Raw genomic sequence first — 19,612 nt, forward strand, 5'->3', positions numbered from 1 at the left:
AATGTAATGCTTGACATACATAGGTGAAAGCAAGGCAAGGCACACACACAAAATGTTGCAAATGGTCAAGCGAAAGCGAGCAAAATGCTACACTTGGCATGTGAAATGTGCTTCTTTGACCCTGAAAAGAATTCACATCGTGGGTTAAAACACAACTTGCGCTGATTTCAATTCAATCTGTTTTTGGAAACCGGATCAGAGAAGAAGTGCACTGTTCCCGGAGATACTGCAATAACGGGTCAATGCGTGAGTGGACAGAGCAAGCTCTTTTCCCATCTCTCTGTTCTAAAAATCCATTTAATACATGGTCCCCAATTAGGAGACGTATCAGATATTAAACTGATAAGAACAGATACTACAATTGATCTTGGGCGGCGGCGACGACGACGATCATAGCCAAAAGGCCTGAGAAGCGATAACCAAAAATGGTTTTGTACTTGTGCCGCCTTGAGGCCTGACACTGATCCTTCATCCTAGCCAGAAGGCCAAGAAGCAATAACCAGAACTCGTTTTGCACTTGTGCCGCACCAAGGCCTAACACTGATACACTTTAGGGAGATGGAGCAAAAGATTGCCCTGAGGAGGACATTTTAGCAAACCGGACACCCTCACAATGGCCGTTCTGCTGTTTGTTCAAGCTGTGAGCCCCTCGTTTTTAATCTGCATAACCCCACCTATTGTAACCCTCCTACCCCTCTTTGTTCCTATGTCCCCTCAGGAGGAGGTGTGCGAGAGGGAAATTAAAAAAACAAACAAGCGAGCAGCTGTCTTCCCTTAGCTCTCCAGATGCTGGGTATAGACGCTGCTGCCTATCTACCACCATGCTGCTCGCCGCTGCTCCGGCAGCAGACTGAAGACGACTGCCACCACGCTGCGTTTTATAGGTCAAGGACCCTTTGTGACACGTGAGGGCTCCAGCCCATTGTGACATGTGAGGGTTCCAGACCATGGCCAAGGGCCAATTGGGACACGTGAGGGTTCCGTGAACAGATTCTATCTAATGCAGGCAGCGCACCTGGTTGCTAGAAAGCATTAGAATACTCACACAGGTGGAGGAAGGCAGCATATTCGAGATCAGCACAGACATGATTTTTCCTTTTATTTAATACATATACACCAAATTTAAAAGTCAGTGATCCACAAGAGGGAAACAAGGTTTTACAAAAGAATTCATGCGGTCACAAATGTGGTATGTATGGCAGAACTACTCATTGGATACTTCAATTTAAACGCCAAGTAGTGACAGCAGGGGGGCCTAACTTTGTAGATGGATGGTACAGTATATATGCAACACCGTAACAAAGGCCTAATACAGGCCTACATCTTAACACACCTGATGCAACCAGTAAAGACAAATTGATTGATTGATTGACTGCATTTTGAATGCAATGTAATGCTTGACATACATAGGTGAAAGCAAGGCAAGGCACACACACAAAATGTTGCAAATGGTCAAGCGAAAGCGAGCAAAATGCTACACTTGGCATGTGAAATATGCTTCTTGGACCCTATAAAGAATTCACATCGTGGGTTAAAACACAACTTGCGCTGATTTCAATTCAATCTGTTTTTGGAAACCGGATCAGAGAAGGAGTGCACTGTTCCCGGAGATACTGCAATAACGGGTCAATGCGTGAGTGGACAGAGCAAGCTCTTTTCCCATCTCCCTGTTCTAAAAATCCATTTAATACATGGTCCCCAATTAGGAGACGTATCAGATATTAAACTGATAAGAACAGATACTACAATTGATCTTGGGCGGCGGCGACGACGACGATCATAGCCAAAAGGCCCGAGAAGCAATAACCAAAAATGGTTTTGTACTTGTGCCGCCTTGAGGCCTGACACTGATCCTTCATCCTAGCCAGAAGGCCAAGAAGCAATAACCAGAACTCGTTTTGCACTTGTGCCGCACCAAGGCCTAACACTGTTACCCTTTAGGGAGATGGAGCAAAAAATTGCCCTGAGGAGGACATTTTAGCAAATCGGACACCTTCACAATGGCCGTTCTGCTGTTTGTTCAAGCTGTGAGCCCCTCGTTTTTAATCTGCATAACCCCACCTATTGTAACCCTCCTACCCCTCTTTGTTCCTATGCTATGTGCCCTCAGGAGGAGGTGTGCGAGAGGGAATTTAAAAAAAACAAACAAGCGAGCAGCTGTCTTCCCTTAGCTCTCCAGAAGCCGGGTATAGACCCTGCTGCCTATCTACCACCATAATGCTCGCCGTTGCTCCGGCAGCAGACTGAAGACGACTGCCACCACGCTGCGTTTTATAGGCCAAGGACCTTTTGTGACACGTGAGGGCTCCAGCCCATTGTGACATGTGAGGGTTCCAGACCATGGCCAAGGGCCAATTGGGACACGTGAGGGTTCCGTGAACAGATTCTATCTAATGCAGGCAGCGCACCTGGTTGCTAGAAAGCATTAGAATACTCACACAGGTGGAGGAAGGCAGCGTATTCGAGATCAGCACAGACATGATTTTTCCTTTTATTTAATACATATACACCAAATTTAAAAGTCAGTGGTCCACAAGAGGGAAACAAGGTTTTACAAAAGAATTCATGCGGTCACAAATGTGGTATGTATGGCAGAACTACTCATTGGATACTTCAATTTAAACGCCAAGTACTGACAGCAGGGGTCCTAACTTTGTAGATGGATGGTACAGTATATATGAAACACCGTAACAAAGGCCTAATATAGGCCTACATCTTAACACACCTGATGCAACCAGTAAAGACAATTTGATTGATTGATTGACTGCATTTTGAATGCAATGTAATGCTTGACATACATAGGTGAAAGCAAGGCAAGGCACACACACAAAATGTTGCAAATGGTCAAGCGAAAGCGAGCAAAATGCTACACTTGGCATGTGAAATGTGCTTCTTGGACCCTATAAAGAATTCACATCGTGGGTTAAAACACAACTTGATCTTGGGCGGCGGCGACGACGACGACGATCATAGCCAAAAGGCCCGAGAAGCGATAACCAAAAATGGTTTTGTACTTGTGCCGCCTTGAGGCCTGACACTGATCCTTCATCCTAGCCAGAAGGCCAAGAAGCAATAACCAGAACTCGTTTTGCACTTGTGCCGCACCAAGGCCTAACACTGATACCCTTTAGGGAGATGGAGCAAAAGATTGCCCTGAGGAGGACATTTTAGCAAACCGGACACCCTCACAATGGCCGTTCTGCTGTTTGTTCAAGCTGTGAGCCCCTCGTTTTTAATCTGCATAACCCCACCTATTGTAACCCTCCTACCCCTCTTTGTTCCTATGTGCCTTCAGGAGGAGGTGTGCGAGAGGGAAATTAAAAAAACAAACAAGCGAGCAGCTGTCTTCCCTTAGCTCTCCAGATGCCGGGTATAGACCCTGCTGCCTATCTACCATCATGCTGCTCGCCGCTGCTCCGGCAGCAGACTGAAGACGACTGCCACCGCGCTGCTTTTTATAGGCCAAGGACCCTTTGTGACACGTGAGGGCTCCAGCCCATTGTGACATGTGAGGGTTCCAGACCATGGCCAAGGGCCAATTGTGACACGTGAGGGTTCCGTGAACAGATTCTATCTAATGCAGGCAGCACACCTGGTTGCTAGAAAGCATTAGAATACTCACACAGGTGGAGGTAGGCAGCGTATTCGAGATCAGCACAGACACGATTTTTCCTTTTTTTTAATACATATACACCAAATTTAAAAGCCAGTGGTCCACAAGAGGGAAACAAGGTTTTACAAAAGAATTATGCGGTCACAAATGTGGTATGTATGGCAGAACTACTCATTGGATACTTCAATTTAAACGCCAAGTAGTGACAGCAGGGGGGCCTAACTTTGTAGATGGATGGTACAGTATATATGCAACACCGTAACAAAGGCCTAATACAGGCCTACATCTTAACACACCTGATGCAACTAGTAAAGACAAATTGATTGATTGATTGATTGATTGATTGATTGATTGATTGCATTTTGAATGCAATATAATGCTTGACATACATAGGTGAAAGCAAGGCAAGGCACACACACAAAATGTTGCAAATGGTCAAGCGAAAGCGAGCAAAATGCTACACTTGGCATCTGAAATGTGCTTCTTTGACCCTGAAAAGAATTCACATCGTGGGTTAAAACACAACTTGCGCTGATTTCAATTCAATCTGTTTTTGGAAACCGGATCAGAGAAGAAGTGCACTGTTCCCGGAGATACTGCAATAACGGGTGAATGCGTGAGTGGACAGAGCAAGCTCTTTTCCCATCTCTCTGTTCTAAAAATCCATTTAATACATGGTCCCCAATTAGGAGACGTATCAGATATTAAACTGATAAGAACAGATACTACAATTGATCTTGGGCGGCGCCGCCGACGACGATCATAGCCAAAAGGCCTGAGAAGCGATAACCAAAAATGGTTTTGTACTTGTGCCGCCTTGAGGCCTGACACTGATCCTTCATCCTAGCCAGAAGGCCAAGAAGCAATAACCAGAACTCGTTTTGCACTTGTGCCGCACCAAGGCCTAACACTGATACCCTTTAGGGAGATGGAGCAAAAGATTGCCCTGAGGAGGACATTTTAGCAAACCGGACACCCTCACAATGGCCGTTCTGCTGTTTGTTCAAGCTGTGAGCCCCTCGTTTTTAATCTGCATAACCCCACCTATTGTAACCCTCCTACCCCTCTTTGTTCCTATGTGCCCTCAGGAGGAGGTGTGCGAGAGGGAAATTAAAAAAAAACAAACAAGCGAGCAGCTGTCTTCCCTTAGCTCTCCAGATGCCGGGTATAGACCCTGCTGCCTATCTACCACCATGCTGCTCGCCGCTGCTCCGGCAGCAGACTGAAGACGACTGCCACCACGCTGCTTTTTATAGGCCAAGGACCCTTTGTGACACGTGAGGGCTCCAGCCCATTGTGACATGTGAGGGTTCCAGACCATGGCCAAGGGCCAATTGTGACACGTGAGGGTTCCGTGAACAGATTCTATCTAATGCAGGCAGCGCACCTGGTTGCTAGAAAGCATTAGAATACTCACACAGGTGGAGGTAGGCAGCATATTCGAGATCAGCACAGACACGATTTTTCCTTTTTTTTAATACATATACACCAAATTTAAAAGCCAGTGGTCCACAAGAGGGAAACAAGGTTTTACAAAAGAATTCATGCGGTCACAAATGTGGTATGTATGGCAGAACTACTCATTGGATACTTCAATTTAAACGCCAAGTACTGACAGCAGGGGGGCCTAACTTTGTAGATGGATGGTACAGTATATATGCAACACCGTAACAAAGGCCTAATACAGGCCTACATCTTAACACACCTGATGCAACCAGTAAAGACAAATTGATTGATTGATTGATTGATTGCATTTTGAATGCAATATAATGCTTGACATACATAGGTGAAAGCAAGGCAAGGCACACACACAAAATGTTGCAAATGGTCAAGCGAAAGCGAGCAAAATGCTACACTTGGCATCTGAAATGTGCTTCTTTGACCCTGAAAAGAATTCACATCGTGGGTTAAAACACAACTTGCACGGATTTCAATTCAATCTGTTTTTGGAAACCGGATCAGAGAAGGAGTGCACTGTTCCCGGAGATACTGCAATAAAGGGTCAATGCGTGAGTGGACAGAGCAAGCTCTTTTCCCATCTCCCTGTTCTAAAAATCCATTTAATACATGGTCCCCAATTAGGAGACGTATCAGATATTAAACTGATAAGAACAGATACTACAATTGATCTTGGGCGGCGGCGACGATGACGATCATAGCCAAAAGGCCCGAGAAGCGATAACCAAAAATGGTTTTGTACTTGTGCTGCCTTGAGGCCTGACACTGAAACTTCATCCTAGACAGAAGGCCAAGAAGCAATAACCAGAACTCGTTTTGCACTTGTGCTGCACCAAGGCCTAACACTGATACCCTTTAGGGAGATGGAGCAAAAGATTGCCCTGAGGAGGACATTTTAGCAAACCGGACACCTTCACAATGGCCGTTCTGCTGTTTGTTCAAGCTGTGAGCCCCTCGTTTTTAATCTGCATAACCCCACCTGTTGTAACCCTCCTACCCCTCTTTGTTCCTATGTGCCCTCAGGAGGAGGTGTGCGAGAGGGAAATTAAAAAAACAAACAAGCGAGCAGCTGTCTTCCCTTAGCTCTCCAGATGCCGGGTATAGACCCTGCTGCCTATCTACCACCATGCTGCTCGCCGCTGCTCCGGCAGCAAACTGAAGACGACTGCCACCACGCTGCTTTTTATAGGCCAAGGACCCTTTGTGACACGTGAGGGCTCCAGCCCATTGTGACATGTGAGGGTTCCAGACCATGGCCAAGGGCCAATTGTGACACGTGAGGGTTCCGTGAACAGATTCTATCTAATGCAGGCAGCGCACCTGGTTGCTAGAAAGCATTAGAATACTCACACAGGTGGAGGTAGGCAGCGTATTCGAAATCAGCACAGACACGATTTTTCCTTTTTTTTAATACAAATACACCAAATTTAAAAGTCAGTGGTCCACAAGTGGGAAACAAGGTTTTACAAAAGAATTCATGCGGTCACAAATGTGGTATGTATGGTAGAACTACTCATTGGATACTTCAATTTAAACGCCAAGTACTGACAGCAGGGGGGCCTAACTTTGTAGATGGATGGTGCAGTATATATGCAACACCGAAAACAAAGGCCTAATACAGGCCTACATCTTAACACACCTGATGCAACCAGTAAAGACAAATTGATTGATTGATTGATTGATTGCATTTTGAATGCAATATAATGCTTGACATACATAGGTGAAAGCAAGGCAAGGCACACACACAAAATGTTGCAAATGGTCAAGCGAAAGCGAGCAAAATGCTACACTTGGCATCTGAAATGTGCTTCTTTGACCCTGAAAATAATTCACATCGTGGGTTAAAACACAACTTGCGCGGATTTCAATTCAATCTGTTTTTGGAAACCGGATCAGAGAAGGAGTGCACTGTTCCCGGAGATACTGCAATAACGGGTCAATGCGTGAGTGGACAGAGCAAGCTCTTTTCCCATCTCTCTGTTCTAAAAATCCATTTAATACATGGTCCCCAATTAGGAGACGTATCAGATATTAAACTGATAAGAACAGATACTACAATTGATCTTGGGCGGCGGCGACGACGACGATCATAGCCAAAAGGCCCGAGAAGCGATAACCAAAAATGGTTTTGTACTTGTGCTGCCTTGAGGCCTGACACTGATCCTTCATCCTAGACAGAAGGCCAAGAAGCAATAACCAGAACTCGTTTTGCACTTGTGCCGCACCAAGGCCTAACACTGATACCCTTTAGGGAGATGGAGCAAAAGATTGCCCTGAGGAGGACATTTTAGCAAACCGGACTCCTTCACAATGGCCGTTCTGCTGTTTGCTCAAGCTGTGAGCCCCTCGTTTTTAATCTGCATAACCCCACCTATTGTAACCCTCCTACCCCTCTTTGTTCCTATGTGCCCTCAGGAGGAGGTGTGCAAGAGGGAAATTAAAAAAAAACAAACAAGCGAGCAGCTGTCTTCCCTTAGCTCTCCAGATGCCGGGTATAGACCCTGCTGCCTATCTACCACCATGCTGCTCGCCGCTGCTCCGGCAGCAGACTGAAGACGACTGCCACCACGCTGCTTTTTATAGGCCAAGGACCCTTTGTGACACGTGAGGGCTCCAGCCCATTGTGACATGTGAGGGTTCCAGACCATGGCCAAGGGCCAATTGTGACACGTGAGCGTTCCGTGAACAGATTCTATCTAATGCAGGCAGCGCACCTGGTTGCTAGAAAGCATTAGAATACTCACACAGGTGGAGGTAGGCAGCGTATTCGAGATCAGCACAGACACAATTTTTCCTTTTTTTTAATACATATACACCAAATTTAAAAGCCAGTGGTCCACAAGAGGGAAACAAGTTTTTACAAAAGAATTCATGCGGTCACAAATGTGGTATGTATGGCAGAACTACTCATTGGATACTTCAATTTAAACGCCAAGTAGTGACAGCAGGGGGGCCTAACTTTGTAGATGGATGGTACAGTATATATGCAACACCGTAACAAAGGCCTAATACAGGCCTACATCTTAACACACCTGATGCAACCAGTAAAGACAAATTGATTGATTGATTGCATTTTGAATGCAATATAATGCTTGACATACATAGGTGAAAGCAAGGCAAGGCACACACAGAAAATGTTGCAAATGTTCAAGCGAAAGCGAGCAAAATGCTACACTTGGCATCTGAAATGTGCTTCTTTGACCCTGAAAATAATTCACATCGTGGGTTAAAACACAACTTGCGCTGATTTCAATTCAATCTGTTTTTGGAAACCGGATCAGAGAAGGAGTGCACTGTTCCCGGAGATACTGCAATAACGGGTCAATGCGTGAGTGGACAGAGCAAGCTCTTTTCCCATCTCCCTGTTCTAAAAATCCATTTAATACATGGTCCCCAATTAGGAGACGTATCAGATATTAAACTGATAAGAACAGATACTACAATTGATCTTGGGCGGCGGCGACGACGACGATCATAGCCAAAAGGCCCGAGAAGCGATAACCAAAAATGGTTTTGTACTTGTGCCGCCTTGAGGCCTGACACTGATCCTTCATCCTAGCCAGAAGGCCAAGAAGCAATAACCAGAACTCGTTTTGCACTTGTGCCGCACCAAGGCCTAACACTGATACCCTTTAGGGAGATGGAGCAAAAGATTGCCCTGAGGAGGACATTTTAGCAAACCGGACACCCTCACAATGGCCGTTCTGCTGTTTGTTCAAGCTGTGAGCCCCTCGTTTTTAATCTGCATAACCCCACCTATTGTAACCCTCCTACCCCTCTTTGTTCCTATGTGCCCTCAGGAGGAGGTGTGCGAGAGGGAAATTAAAAAAACAAACAAGCGAGCAGCTGTCTTCCCTTAGCTCTCCAGATGCTGGGTATAGACCCTGCTGCCTATCTACCACCATGCTGCTCGCCGCTGCTCCGGCAGCAGACTGAAGACGACTGCCACCGCGCTGCTTTTTATAGGCCAAGGACCCTTTGTGACACGTGAGGGCTCCAGCCCATTGTGACATGTGAGGGTTCCAGACCATGGCCAAGGGCCAATTGTGACACGTGAGGGTTCCGTGAACAGATTCTATCTAATGCAGGCAGCGCACCTGGTTGCTAGAAAGCATTAGAATACTCACACAGGTGGAGGTAGGCAGCGTATTCGAGATCAGCACAGACACGATTTTTCCTTTTTTTTAATACAAATACACCAAATTTAAAAGTCAGTGGTCCACAAGTGGGAAACAAGGTTTTACAAAAGAATTCATGCGGTCACAAATGTGGTATGTATGACAGAACTACTCATTGGATACTTCAATTTAAACGCCAAGTACTGACAGCAGGGGGGCCAAACTTTGTAGATGGATGGTGCAGTATATATGCAACACCGAAAACAAAGGCCTAATACAGGCCTACATCTTAACACACCTGATGCAACCAGTAAAGACAAATTGATTGATTGATTGATTGATTGATTGCATTTTGAATGCAATATAATGCTTGACATACATAGGTGAAAGCAAGGCAAGGCACACACACAAAATGTTGCAAATGGTCAAGCGAAAGCGAGCAAAATGCTACACTTGGCATCTGAAATGTGCTTCTTTGACCCTGAAAAGAATTCACATCGTGGGTTAAAACACAACTTGCGCTGATTTCAATACAATCTGTTTTTGGAAACCGGATCAGAGAAGGAGTGCACTGTTCCCGGAGATACTGCAATAACGGGTCAATGCGTGAGTGGACAGAGCAAGCTCTTTTCCCATCTCCCTGTTCTAAAAATCCATTTAATACATGGTCCCCAATTAGGAGACGTATCAGATATTAAACTGATAAGAACAGATACTACAATTGATCTTGGGCGGCGGCGACGACGACGATCATAGCCAAAAGGCCCGAGAAGCGATAACCAAAAATGGTTTTGTACTTGTGCTGCCTTGAGGCCTGACACTGACCCTTCATCCTAGCCAGAAGGCCAAGAAGCAATAACCAGAACTCGTTTTGCACTTGTGCTGCACCAAGGCCTAACACTGATACCCTTTAGGGAGATGGAGCAAAAGATTGCCCTGAGGAGGACATTTTAACAAACCGGACACCTTCACAATGGCCGTTCTGCTGTTTGTTCAAGCTGTGAGCCCCTCGTTTTTAATCTGCATAACCCCACCTATTGTAACCCTCCTACCCCTCTTTGTTCCTATGTGCCCTCAGGAGGAGGTGTGCGAGAGGGAAATTAAAAAAAAACAAACAAGCGAGCAGCTGTCTTCCCTTAGCTCTCCAGATGCCGGGTATAGACCCTGCTGCCTATCTACCACCATGCTGCTCGCCGCTGCTCCGGCAGCAGACTGAAGACGACTGCCACCACGCTGCTTTTTATAGGCCAAGGACCCTTTGTGACACGTGAGGGCTCCAGCCCATTGTGACATGTGAGGGTTCCAGACCATGGCCAAGGGCCAATTGTGACACGTGAGGGTTCCGTGAACAGATTCTATCTAATGCAGGCAGCGCACCTGGTTGCTAGAAAGCATTAGAATACTCACACAGGTGGAGGTAGGCAGCGTATTCGAGATCAGCACAGACACGATTTTTCCTTTTTTTTAATACATATACACCAAATTTAAAAGCCAGTGGTCCACAAGAGGGAAACAAGGTTTTACAAAAGAATTAATGCGGTCACAAATGTGGTATGTATGGCAGAACTACTCATTGGATACTTCAATTTAAACGCCAAGTAGTGACAGCAGGGGGGCCTAACTTTGTAGATGGATGGTACAGTATATATGCAACACCGTAACAAAGGCCTAATACAGGCCTACATCTTAACACACCTGATGCAACCAGTAAAGACAAATTGATTGATTGATTGATTGATTGATTGCATTTTGAATGCAATATAATGCTTGACATACATAGGTGAAAGCAAGGCAAGGCACACACACAAAATGTTGCAAATGGTCAAGCGAAAGCGAGCAAAATGCTACACTTGGCATCTGAAATGTGCTTCTTTGACCCTGAAAAGAATTCACATCGTGGGTTAAAACACAACTTGCGCTGATTTCAATTCAATCTGTTTTTGGAAACCGGATCAGAGAAGAAGTGCACTGTTCCCGGAGATACTGCAATAACGGGTCAATGCGTGAGTGGACAGAGCAAGCTCTTTTCCCATCTCTCTGTTCTAAAAATCCATTTAATACATGGTCCCCAATTAGGAGACGTATCAGATATTAAACTGATAAGAACAGATACTACAATTGATCTTGGGCGGCGGCGACGACGACGATCATAGCCAAAAGGCCCGAGAAGCGATAACCAAAAATGGTTTTGTACTTGTGCTGCCTTGAGGCCTGACACTGATCCTTCATCCTAGCCAGAAGGCCAAGAAGCAATAACCAGAACTCGTTTTGCACTTGTGCTGCACCAAGGCCTAACACTGATACCCTTTAGGGAGATGGAGCAAAAGATTGCCCTGAGGAGGACATTTTAGCAAACCGGACACCTTCACAATGGCCGTTCTGCTGTTTGTTCAAGCTGTGAGCCCCTCGTTTTTAATCTGCATAACCCCACCTATTGTAACCCTCCTACCCCTCTTTGTTCCTATGTGCCCTCAGGAGGAGGTGTGCGAGAGGGAAATTAAAAAAACAAACAAGCGAGCAGCTGTCTTCCCTTAGCTCTCCAGATGCTGGGTATAGACCCTGCTGCCTATCTACCACCATGCTGCTCGCCACTGCTCCAGCAGCAGACTGAAGACGACTGCCACCGCGCTGCTTTTTATAGGCCAAGGACCCTTTGTGACACGTGAGGGCTCCAGCCCATTGTGACATGTGAGGGTTCCAGACCATGGCCAAGGGCCAATTGGGACACGTGAGGGTTCCGTGAACAGATTCTATCTAATGCAGGCAGCGCACCTGGTTGCTAGAAAGCATTAGAATACTCACACAGGTGGAGGTAGGCAGCGTATTCGAGATCAGCACAGACACGATTTTTCCTTTTTTTTAATACATATACACCAAATTTAAAAGTCAGTGGTCCACAAGAGGGAAACAAGGTTTTACAAAAGAATTCATGCGGTCACAAATGTGGTATGTATGGCAGAACTACTCATTGGATACTTCAATTTAAACTCCAAGTACTGACAGCAGGGGGGCCTATCTTTGTAGATGAATGGTACAGTATATATGCAACAACGTAACAAAGGCCTAATACAGGCCTACATCTTAACACACCTGATGCAACCAGTAAAGACAAATTGATTGATTGATTGATTGATTGCATTTTGAATGCAATATAATGCTTGACATACATAGGTGAAAGCAAGGCAAGGCACACACACAAAATGTTGCAAATGGTCAAGCGAAAGCGAGCAAAATGCTACACTTGGCATCTGAAATGTGCTTCTTTGACCCTGAAAAGAATTCACATCGTGGGTTAAAACACAACTTGCGCTGATTTCAATTCAATCTGTTTTTGGAAACCGGATCAGAGAAGGAGTGCACTGTTCCCGGAGATACTGCAATAACGGGTCAATGCGTGAGTGGACAGAGCAAGCTCTTTTCCCATCTCCCTGTTCTAAAAATCCATTTAATACATGGTCCCCAATTAGGAGACGTATCAGATATTAAACTGATAAGAACAGATACTACAATTGATCTTGGGCGGCGGCGACGACGACGATCATAGCCAAAAGGCCCGAGAAGCAATAACCAAAAATGGTTTTGTACTTGTGCCGCCTTGAGGCCTGACACTGATCCTTCATCCTAGCCAGAAGGCCAAGAAGCAGTCGGGTTTTGTGAAACCCGACTTAGTCCAGAGTCGAGTCGAGTGCAGTCGGCCGATTATCGCTAAAAGTCGGGGATCGACCGAAACACGAAACCCAATGCAAGTCAATGGGGAAGCATAGTCGGCAGTGAGTGGAGGCCAGGAAAACACCTACAGTGCCCATTTTAATGCCAAAAACATCCATTCTTGTTTTCTGAAGCTTGTTAATCTTAATTAACTTTATAATAATAGTTGGGCACTGGAAATTGGGGGTCATTTGGCAAAAGTTGTGGGGGGTAGGGCTGGTTCAAGGTTTTAGTGGGCCCAGGAAACGTGGACTACGTCACAGCGGTGGAGCAGGGAGAGGTAAGTATTTCAACGTTGCAAGTGCTGTAATCCTGAGCAAGCAGGGGGGGGCACTCGTTCGCATTGGCACTGGCACAGGGCCCCTCAAAGTACAGCGATGTGTGTTTGCATGGCGGGGGCGCCTCCCACCAGCAGCGACACTTTTGCGTACTCTGAGGGGCCCTGTGCCAGTGACGTCACCAACGAGTATGCCCCCCCCACCTGATGAAGGAACCTGCACTTTCATCTGCACCTTCCTCTTTGTCCCTGTGTAAGGTGGTATAACATGCGGGAAGGGGAACCTGACTTTCAGCAGGGTCAGATTCTGGCTGTGTAGAGTGCAAGGGGAATGTAGTGGTCTAAGTCAATGTACCAGCAGACTCATGTAGCAGTGGCTGGGCAGTGGGCAGGATGAGGAGGAAACAGATATAGGGCCAAAGAATAAAGTAGGCTAAATGCAGTTCAAAATTGGTAACAGGACTAAACAGGCGGCATTGCTTTGTTCAGTGGAGTAGCAAACCCAGGAGCAGCAGACACTGTTTTAAGGGCCCAAACACACTAATAGGCCAAATGCAGTTTAATATCTGCTACTGTAGGCCAAAAGCCAGAAGGTTGAAGCTCAGCTTTATTCAGTTGAGGACAAACACCACGCAGGGGCAGACACCGTTAGTAGGCCGGAACCAAAGTTGAAGGCCAAATGCAGTTTAATATCTGATACTATAGGCCGAAAGCCAGAAGGTTGAAGCTCAGCTTTTTTTAGTTGAGGACAAACACCAGGGAGGAGCAAACAGAGCTATTAGGCCCCATCCAGCAATTTAAAAAAAAAAAAAAAAGAGCCAGAAGGTGGAAACTCAGCTTTTTTCAGTGGAGGACAACACCAGGCAGGGGCAGACACCGTTAGTAGGCCCTAAACATTTTTTTTTTTAAAATCTTAATAAGAGCCAGAAGGTTGAAGCACAGCTTTATTCAGTTGAGGACAACACCAGGGAGGGGCAGACACCGTTAGTAGGCCCTAAACACCCAATTTCTTTTTTAAAAATCTTAATTTGGAACAGAAGGTTGAAGCACAGCTTTATTCAGTTGAGGACAACACCAGGGAGGGGCAGACACCGTTAGTAGGCCCTAAACACCCAATTTCTTTTTTAAAAATCTTAATTTGGAACAGAAGGTTGAAGCACAGCTTTATTCAGTTGAGGACAACACCAGGGAGGGGCAGACACCGTTAGTAGGCCCTAAACACCCAATTTCTTTTTTAAAAATCTTAATTTGGAACAGAAGGTTGAAGCACAGCTTTATTCAGTTGAGGACAACACCAGGGAGGGGCAGACACCGTTAGTAGGCCGGAACCACCAATCTTTTAAAAAACAGCAGTTAATAAGAGCCAGAAGGTTGAAGCACAGCTTTATTCAGTTGAGGACAACACCAGGGAGGGGCAGACACCGTTAGTAAGCCCTAAACACCCAATTTCTTTTTTAAAAATCTTAATTTGGAACAGAAGGTTGAAGCACAGCTTTATTCAGTTGAGGACAACACCAGGGAGGGGCAGACACCGTTAGTAGGCCGGAACCACCAATCTTTTAAAAAACAGCAGTTAATAAGAGCCAGAAGGTTGAAGCACAGCTTTATTCAGTTGAGGACAACACCAGGGAGGGGCAGACACCGTTAGTAGGCCATAAACACCCAATTTCTTTTTTAAAAATCTTAATTTGGAACAGAAGGTTGAAGCACAGCTTTATTCAGTTGAGGACAACACCAGGGAGGGGCAGACACCGTTAGTAGGCTGGAACCAAAGTTGAAGGCCAAATGCAGTTTAATATCTGATACTATAGGCCGAAAGCCATAAGGTTGAAGCACAGCTTTATTCAGTTGCAGCTTCTTGGCAATAATATAAAGAAGACGCGACAGGACAACACTCGGTTGATGCCATATCTGTGTTTTCAACTGAAAAAAACCTTTCAGTTAACTACTTGCAGGAGAAAGTTTTTGTAGCTGGTGGCCAATTTTTGTACTGTACCAGTTTTTTGTTGTATGTGTTTTTGTTTTTAATGTTAAAATGTCTGCATTTGATATCTCTCCAGTATTTTCTTTTTTATAAGCAAAATACTTATTTTTATATTTTCTGATGTTTTATACCGGAGTGTTCCTCGGGACACGCTTATAAAGTGTCTTATATATGTGTTTCTAATGAGTCACATTATATATTTTTTGTAATTGTGGCTCTAAGAGATCTCAAAGATTTCATGGTTTGGAAATGATTGTTATGCCTTTACTGTTATATATAATAAAAACTGAATGGACACTTGTCAGCTCTTCTCAAGTGAAATGTTATCAAGTTCCGTCTGTTGGGCCATTATTCTAGGTCATACCCCCAGATCTGTGAACTGAGCAGTAAGGAAAATTAGCTGGTCTAAGAAGCATATCCATCTTTCCTACTTAAACACTTTCTTCATTGCTACTTAATGTGTTATATTTTAAAGCCATTGCAAGATTTTATAGAAGGAACTGATTGCAATTATCACCATAGGTATCATCACCTTTTAAGGACAGTGGGCAATCATTCAGCACTTTTTTGTAGGCATACATCCTCTCCCCAGCAACCTGTATGCATTTGACATGACATTATTTGTTCCTTTTATTGCATTACTTTCTTTATTGATTCCTTTTGCATAATTTATATGTAGTTTTAGTGCTGGTTTTGTACTCTGAGCTTGTTGCCCTGTGCACAATATTTTAAGACAGACTGAAATGTCAAGTTTGTTCTGTCAAAAGCAGTAGTGTTTCAAAATAGATAAAAAACAACATAAAGACAACATTCTAGAGCTGCTGTTATACTTATAAAGACAGTAAAATGTGATAACAACTATTAGCAGGTCATCTTTAGTATGTAGGTTTGATGAATCGGTGAGTGGTTGTATTGTATTGTGTGTGGTATTGTTATTAGTATTGTGAATTTTATTAAAATGTTTGCCTTCTGATTCAGTGTTTACTTTTCTTAATTTCCAAAATGCATGATTTCTTTGAAGGTTGTGTCTTCTGTCTTTACACACTTCTTTCTTAACCCCTTCCCAACATGCGCCATATATGTACAGTGCTGTGGGATCATATGAGCTCACACAAAGCACCGTCACGATCAAATGTGGGTGTCAACTCAATATGAGAGGTGACGCCCTGCTAGCATTGATCGTGGGCGTTTAGCCCCTCTGATGCTGCTGTCAATATGGGGAGAACTACGTCCATGCATAGACTACTGGGGTCTTAACGCCATCACTTAAGAATAAGTATCCTTTGCCCTTGATATCTGAGCTCTTTGATAGACTCTGTAATGCCCCAGCCGTTTTCCAAGACTTTGTGAACGACATCTTCCGGGTGATGCTTACCACCTCGGTCATAGTCTATCTGGATGATATTCTCATCTACTCTCCAGATATTGACTCCAATCAGAGAGATGTTTGCAAAGTTTTTGACCTCTTACGGGCAAACTGAAGTGTGTGTTTGAGCAGGAGTCTTTGCCTTTCCTTGGCTATATCATCTCTGACCAGGGATTGGCTATGGATCCTGCCAAGCTACAGGCTGTAATGGACTGGCAAGAACCCCATTCTCTTAAAGCAGTGCAGCGCTTTATGGGGTTCATTAATTACTATCGCCAGTTCATCCCACACTTCTCATCTTTGGTAGCTCCCTTGGTTGCCCTCACCAAGAAGGGAGCAAATCCCAAGTTGTGGTCGGAGGAGGTCTCCAAGGCCCTACTCACTATTAAGTCACACTTCGCTAGCGCTCCCATCCTACATTGCCCCGATGTAGATAAGCCACTTATAATAGAGGTGGATGCCTCATCCGTTGGTGCTGGAGCAGTCCTCTTCCAAAAGGATGCTCAAGGTCAGAAGCATCCTTGCTTCTTCTCCAAGACCTTCTCACCAGCGGAGAGGAATTATTCCATCGTGGACAGGGAGTTGCTAGCCATGAAGTTGGCTTTCTCAGAGTGGAGACACCTCCTAAAGTTTTTACAGACCAAAAAAATTTTGTGTACTAACAGACAGCCCAGCGGCAAAATTCTCGCCAGGCCAGATGGTCCCTGTTCTTCTCCCGGTTCCATTTCACCCTAACTTTTTTCTCCAGGTTGAAGAACATTCGTGCCGACGCTCTCTCCCGCTCCGTAGTGTCATCAGAGGAGGAGGAGCCTTGGCTTATTGTCCCTTCTGAGAGCCTGAGAACCGTGGCTCCGGATTCACTAGAGTCTGTTCCCCCGGGCAAGACTTTTGTACCATCAAATTTGCGACCGGAGTTTCTCTGTTGGGCTCCTTTGTCCAAGGAGGGTACACATTTCGGGATCAAGAGGACATTTGAGCTTCTGGCGAGAACATACTGGTGGCCGCATATGGCTCGTGACGTCGGGGATAATATTCGGGCATGTGTCTCCTGCGCCAAGAATAGGTCTACTCGGCAACGGCCTGCTGGGCTACTTTACCCCCTGCCAGTGGCAGACAGGCCCTGGGAGATGGTCGGGATGGACTTCGTGGTGGGCTTACTTAAGTGTCGTAGCTGCACCGTTATCTGGGTAGTCACCGATCAAAGTACAGCGGTGTGTTTGCACGGCGGGGGCGCCTCCCACCGATAGCAACACTTTTGCGTACTATGAGGGGCCCTGTGCCAGTGATGTCGCCAACGAGTATGCCCCCCCCACCTGATGAAGGAACCTGCACTTTCATCTGCACCTTCCTCTTTGTCCCTGTGTAAGGTGGTATAACATGCGGGAAGGGGAACCTGACTTTCAGCAGGGTCAGATTCTGGCTGTGTAGAGTGCAAGGGGAATGTAGTGGTCTAGGTCAATGTACCAGCAGACTCATGTAGCAGTGGCTGGGCAGTGGGCAGAGGAAACAGATATAGGGCCAAAGAATAAAGTAGGCTAAATGCAGTTCAAAATTGGTAACAGGACTAAACAGGCGGCATTGCTTTGTTCAGTGGAGTAGCAAACCCAGGAGCAGCAGACACTGTTTTAAGGGCCCAACCACACTAGTAGGCCAAATGCAGTTTAATATCTGCTACTATAGGCCAAAAGCCTAAAGACTGAAGCTCAGCTTTATACAGTTGAGGACAACACCAGGGAGCGGCAGAAACCGTTAGTAGGCCCTAACCACCATTTTGTTTTTTAAAAAACACTTAATGAGAGTCAGAAGGTTGAAGCTCAGCTGTATTCAGTTGAGGGCAACACCAGGGAGGGGCAGAAACCGTTAGTAGGCCCTAAACACCATTTTTTTTAAAAAAAACCCAGCAGTTAATGAGAGGCAGAAGGTAGAAGCTCAGCTTTATTCATTTGAGGACAACTTGAATTAGGGACTGCAGACAGGCTTCCTAGGCCTAAAATACCTAAAAATAGGCTCAAGGCAGTTTTACATCGGTTACATGGATACACAGGCAGCTTGGTGGTCAGCGGAGGAGGAGTATTTAAAGTAGGGACCGTAGACAGGCTATCAAAGGCCTAAAATAACAAAACATAGGCTCATGGCAGTTTTACGTCGGTTACATGGATACACAGGCAGCATTGTTGTCAGTGGAGGAGTATTTAAAGTAGGGACCGCAGACAGGCTATCAAAGGCCTAAAATAACAAAACATAGGCTCATGGCAGTTTTACGTCGGTTACATGGATACACAGGCAGCATTGTTGTCAGTGGAGGAGTATTTAAAGTAGGGACCGCAGACAGGCTATCAAAGGCCTAAAATAACAAAACATAGGCTCATGGCAGTTTTACGTCGGTTACATGGATACACAGGCAGCATTGTTGTCAGTGGAGGAGTATTTAAAGTAGGGACCGCAGACAGGCTATCAAAGGCCTAAAATAACAAAACATAGGCTCATGGCAGTTTTACGTCGGTTACATGGATACACAGGCAGCATTGTTGTCAGTGGAGGAGTATTTAAAGTAGGGACCGCAGACAGGCTATCAAAGGCCTAAAATAACAAACAATAGGCTCATGGCAGTTTTACATCGGTTACATGGATACACAGGCAGCTTGGTGGTCAGTGGAGGAGTATTTAAAGTAGGGACCGCAGACAGGCTATCAAAGGCCTAAAATAACAAACAATAGGCTCATGGCAGTTTTACGTCGGTTACATGGATACACAGGCAGCATTGTTGTCAGTGGAGGAGTATTTAAAGTAGGGACCGCAGACAGGCTATCAAAGGCCTAAAATAACAAACAATAGGCTCATGGCAGTTTTACATCGGTTACATGGATACACAGGCAGCTTGGTGGTCAGTGGAGGAGTATTTAAAGTAGGGACCGCACACAGGCTATCAAAGGCCTAAAATAACAAACAATAGGCTCATGGCAGTTTAACATCGGTTACATGGATACACAGGCAGCTTGGTGGTCAGTGGAGGTGTATTTAAAGTAGGGACCGCAGACAGGCTATCAAAGGCCTAAAATAACAAACAATAGGCTCATGGCAGTTTTAC

At 45.3% G+C, this 19,612-nt stretch overlaps 9 pseudogenes; all 9 read right to left on the minus strand.

The window, feature by feature from the left end:
* Positions 1-201: 201 nt before the first annotated feature.
* Positions 202-417, minus strand: LOC143771158 (U2 spliceosomal RNA; annotated as a pseudogene).
* A 1,171-nt stretch (positions 418-1,588) lies between these two features.
* Positions 1,589-1,804, minus strand: LOC143771148 (U2 spliceosomal RNA; annotated as a pseudogene).
* A 2,380-nt stretch (positions 1,805-4,184) lies between these two features.
* LOC143771172 (U2 spliceosomal RNA) lies at positions 4,185-4,400 on the minus strand (annotated as a pseudogene).
* Positions 4,401-5,577: 1,177 nt separating this feature from the next.
* LOC143771166 (U2 spliceosomal RNA) lies at positions 5,578-5,793 on the minus strand (annotated as a pseudogene).
* Positions 5,794-6,969: 1,176 nt separating this feature from the next.
* Positions 6,970-7,185, minus strand: LOC143771150 (U2 spliceosomal RNA; annotated as a pseudogene).
* Positions 7,186-8,354: 1,169 nt separating this feature from the next.
* On the minus strand, positions 8,355-8,570 carry LOC143771140 (U2 spliceosomal RNA; annotated as a pseudogene).
* Positions 8,571-9,750: 1,180 nt separating this feature from the next.
* Positions 9,751-9,966, minus strand: LOC143771141 (U2 spliceosomal RNA; annotated as a pseudogene).
* Positions 9,967-11,147: 1,181 nt separating this feature from the next.
* On the minus strand, positions 11,148-11,363 carry LOC143771151 (U2 spliceosomal RNA; annotated as a pseudogene).
* Positions 11,364-12,538: 1,175 nt separating this feature from the next.
* Positions 12,539-12,754, minus strand: LOC143771149 (U2 spliceosomal RNA; annotated as a pseudogene).
* Between the last annotated feature and the right edge of the window lie 6,858 nt (positions 12,755-19,612).

The sequence above is a fragment of the Ranitomeya variabilis genome, chromosome 4 (assembly GCF_051348905.1).
Source record: "Ranitomeya variabilis isolate aRanVar5 chromosome 4, aRanVar5.hap1, whole genome shotgun sequence".
NCBI lineage: Eukaryota > Metazoa > Chordata > Amphibia > Anura > Dendrobatidae > Ranitomeya > Ranitomeya variabilis.